We start from the raw sequence: 4,691 nt of genomic DNA, 5'->3' as shown, positions 1-4,691 counted from the left end.
GGCGGGCGGGGCGGGCGGGGCGGGGCGGGGCGGGGGCGCGCGCGAGGGGCGGCGGGGCCGCGCGCGGGGCCCTGAGCTCGGAGAAGGACGGCTTTGCTCGCGGCGCGCGCTCCTTTCTGCAAACCCAGGCCGGGCCGGAAGGCCCGGGAAGAAGCGAGAGCGAGCGTGCGCCGTCGCCCCGAAATCGTCGTGCTGGGCCACAGTGCGGGGCCTCGAAGCCCTAGGTCCGGCGGGTCGCCTGCGCGAGCACGGATCGTGTCAGCACGGTGACGTCACCCCGTCCTGGCAGGAAAGCAGCGGCTCCGTGACCCTAACCCGCCGCGAGGCCAACAACCGGCCTCAGCCTGCATCTCCCGGGGCGCAACCCCCGCCCGCGGCCTGGGTGCAGGGCTGGGTGCAGGGCTGGGTGCAGGGCTTGCGGGGGTGCAGGGCTCAGCTGTCGGCCTCTCGCGATTCCTGCTGGTTTCCTGCGGGGCGCTCCCCGTGCTCCTGCCCTGCCAATTCTGTAGCGGACCTGACCTTGCCGTGACTGTGCGGGGAAGTTACCAAAACGTGTAAAATCCGGTTTTTTTAACGCCATGGCTCCACTCCAGGTTGTATTTATGTATTTCCTGGGCTGAAAAAGTCACCCTCATTTCCTCCCCCTCCCGACCCCCGGGTTCCAACACCTCAGGTTCAGCAGCTAGTCCACCTGCCGGTCCATCCCCCCCCACCCCGCAAGGACCTACGAGGCTTCTGCAGGGCGATCGATCGGCAGGGCCCACGCTGGGGGAAACAGGAGAGATTCCCACCCTGATGGGATCCACCAGCAGGAGGCAGCTTGTAAACACATCAGCTATGCAGGCACCCAGTGTCCTGAAGTGGACAGTCACGTCGGGGGAATGGATGGAGGATCATCGAGGCTATTTTACATATGATGGTCCAGAAAGACCTCTCTGAGGAGATGGGATGCGATCAGGTCCCAGATAAAGCATCTGAGGGAAGAGTGAACTAGGAAAGCCTGTGCAAAGGTCCTGGGACCTGGGAAGTGCTGGGTGCTCCAGGAACAACAAGGCGGCTGGCGTCGATGGGGGTCCTGAGTGAGGGCAGAGGAGGGCTGGGTCAGGAAGAACCATGTGAGACATGGAAAAGCCTTTAGATTCTATTCTTTTTAAAAATATTTTATTTATTCGACAGAGAGACACGGTGAAAGAGGGAGCACAAGCAAGGGGATTGTGAGAGGGAGAAGCAGGCTCCCCACTGAGCAGGGAGCCCTATGCAGGGCTGGATCCCAGGACCCAGGCATCCCGGATTCTATTCTTAAGTGTGTTCAGTTAGAAAGCCTTTGAAGGACGAGACCAAAGGAGGCGTCCTTTCCTGATGCCTGGGGGCCTCAGCCAGTGAAGTGACTGCCTTCGGCTCAGAGCATGAGCCCAAGGTCCTGGGATCGAGCCCCACATTGGGCTCCCTGCTGGGCGGGAGACTACTTTTCCCTCTGCTTGTGCTCACTCTCTCTATGAAATGAATAAATAAAATCTTTTTTAAAAAAATTAAAAAATAGGGGTGTCCAGGGGGCTCAGTGGGTTAAGCGTCTGCCTTCAGTCCAGGTCATGGTCTCAGGGTCCTGGGATCAAGCCCCACATCGGGCTCTTTGCTCAGCGGGGAGCCTGCTCCCCAACCCTCCGCGCCCCGGCCTGCCTTTCTGCCTACTTGTGATCTCTCTCGGTGTCAAATAAATAAATCTTTTTTAAAAATAAAATAAAATAAAAAATAAAAAAACAAAGGCTCTTCCTTTGTCGTATCACTTTGCAAGGACTGCCTTAGCAAAATTCCACAGACTGTATAAATTAAATGTATTTTCTCCTAGATCAAGAGTCTGGAAGTCAGAGATCAAGGTGACAGCCCGTCGGGGTCTTCTGAGGCCGCTCTCCTTGGCTGGCAGACCTCTGTATCTTTCCTCTGTGCTCAGGCATCCCCGGTGTCTCTGTGTGTCCCAATTTCCTCTCTGTATGAAGACACTGGCCTCATTTTAAGTTGATTACCTCTTTAAGGGCTGTACCTCCAAGTCCTCTTCTGAGGTTCTGGGGGTTGGGACCCCAAGATATGGATTTGAGGGAAACGCAATTCATCCCCTCGCTGTGAGGGTCACTGGAATTTCACTTAGCCTTGCCCAGTGTCAGGACAGGAGGGAGACAGAGCTGGAGAGGGGATTGTTGGGGTGAGAGCCTGGCCTGGGAGCCGGATGCCGGATGTGGCAGCAGCTGGAGGGGGTCCTGGTCTGTCACTTCGGAGAAGTGCACGTGGCTGCGCTGGGTCAAATCTGCAGCCTTCTTCTCCACCCGGACTACAGTCCCCACCCAGCAGCCTAAGCACCCCCTTCTCAGCGGGGGGTCGGTCCAGATCCTGCTCCACCCCACCCCCTCTCCCTCCCTCGGAGAGGACCCCACCGGAGTGGACCGACCGGGCTCCATCCCTCCCTTCCCCCACGTTTCTCCTCCTCGTCCCCTTTTATTTAAATTGAGATGAAATTCACAGGGCACGCAGTCCACCATTTCTCAGTGAACAGTTCGGTGGCATTTAGTGCTCTCAAGACCTATGACTACCTCCTGTATCTACTTCCCAAGCGTTGCTGTCACCCCCAGAAGGAAACCGCACCCCCGTTCAGCAGCAGCCCCCCATTCCCCTCCCCCAGCCCCCGGCAACCACCCATCTACAGACTCACCTATTCTGAGTATTTCACGCCAATGGAATGACAGGGACGTGGACCTGAGTGTCTGGCTTCTTTCGCGGAGCGTTCTCCAGCTCCGCCCCTGTCCTCGCAGGTGTCAGAACACCTCTTTAGGGCCCAGTAGTAGTCCGCGGGGGGGGGGGGGGCGTGGAGCACATTTCGATAATCCACTCTTCGTCGATTGCTGTCCCGGTTGTTTCCACCTTTCGGCAACTGTGGATAGCGCCGCCGTGAATATGCGTGTCTGTGTATGTGTGTGAGTCTCTGTTTCCAGTTCTTTGGGGTACAGTGAGGCCCTCCCTGATCAACTGACATAAGAGCCCCCTGACTCTTCACCCCCCTTTCATGGCTTCATACCTCTGACGACCGTGTAGAATCACATATATTCGGGGCGCCTGGGGGGCTCAGTCGTTAAGCGTCTGCCTTGGGCTCTGGTCATGATCTGAAAGTCCGGGGATGGAGCCCTACCTGGGCTCCCTGCTCGGCGGGGAGCCAGCTTCTCCCTCCCCCACTCCTCCTGCTTATGTTCTCTCTCTCACTGTGTCTCTCAAGAATCACATGTGTTCACCTGTTTACCGCCCAGCTTTGTGACGTCCCCCTCACCGGAGGGGACCTCGTGCTCACTAGGGCGTTGCAGGTTTTCCCGCTGCCGCATCCCCAGGACGCAGGACGCTCCCTGACTTCGATCAGTGGCCTGCCGTCCCAGCTGTGTGTGGCACAACTGTGTCTCTATTGTAAATCTGTTGTCACGACGACGCTGTGAAATGAACTGTCCCGAAACGCAGTGGCTTCACCCAACAGCCATTTACCATCCTCTGGGTCCCGCAGGTCAGGAATCGGGACGGGGCTCTGTTGGGGGGGTTGTCGTGCGGGAAGCTGGGGGTGGGGCATGTAGCAAGAGCGCAGTAACTACAAGACGAAGTGAGCAGTGTCCCGAAAGAAGACGGGAGGCCTCTGCCTGCAGGCTGGGGTGTGGGCTGGAGCTAGACCCAGGGAGGAGATTTCAGGGGCAGCAACAGCAGAGGGCACACGCGTGCTGGGCCGTCCGCCCGGCGAGCACCCCACGTGGCCAGACTGCAAGCGGGTGGGTTAAGTGAGGAAGGGTGGCTGCGGTCCCAACACCAAACAAAAGAAGCCGGGGAGCATCAGGGCAGAGGACGGTAAAGACAGGCTGGGCACGGGGCCTTGCCCAGGCCCTGCCCCCTTCTCCTACCGTGCAAACACCTGTGCAGAGCGCCCCCCCACAGCCTCGAGAGGTCCCCACAAGCCAGAGACTGACATTCGTTTTGTGACCTCCCGTGTCACAAAGGCACAGGGGAGACGTGGAGAGCCATGTGCCCGCGTCCTCAGAGCCTTGGCAGTGGGTGGGGACCCGCTCCGAGCCTTCCTCCCCACGCCATGCAAGCCGAGGATAGAGGACAGGACAGGGTCAGAGGGCCTCGGGCGCCCCAGTGTGCGGGGGCAGCCGCGTGGCCCGGGGCCTTCCAAGCTCTGTGCACAACGCTGACTGTGACAGAGGCCAGCCCCGACAGGAGAAGCTCAGCACGACGAAGGAGCCCGCGTCCCTCAAAACCAGGAAGGTGTGATCTGGCCAGGGGAGACCGTCTCGTTCTCAAAGAGAGTAAATTGGGGGTGACCCAGCAGATCTGGCCGGTCTCCCAGGATCGTTTCCCTGAGCCAGTTCTCAGGGCTCTCCTGTCCCGGGGGAGGTGGGGGAGCAGCCGCCAGGCCCACCAGACCGAGGCCCACAGGGCACCCCTGTCGTGGGGGCCACGGGGTGGAGAGGACAGCCCCGCCGCCCACATCACGCCTGCCCAGAACTCCGGGGAATCCCCCAGCGAGGCTGTGGCTCTGCCTCCGGGGGGTGCTCTGGGTCTCCACAGGCAGGGGCTGTCTTAAGCCCTACAGTGTGACGCCTCACATGACCTGGCCATGACTGTGGCATCCTGGCTCGGCTCACAGCTTACCCGGCCCTGGGCTGCGG

Source organism: Mustela nigripes, chromosome 16, assembly GCF_022355385.1.
Source record: "Mustela nigripes isolate SB6536 chromosome 16, MUSNIG.SB6536, whole genome shotgun sequence".
In the NCBI taxonomy this organism is placed as follows: Eukaryota; Metazoa; Chordata; class Mammalia; order Carnivora; family Mustelidae; genus Mustela; species Mustela nigripes.
This window is presented reverse-complemented; position numbering follows the sequence as displayed.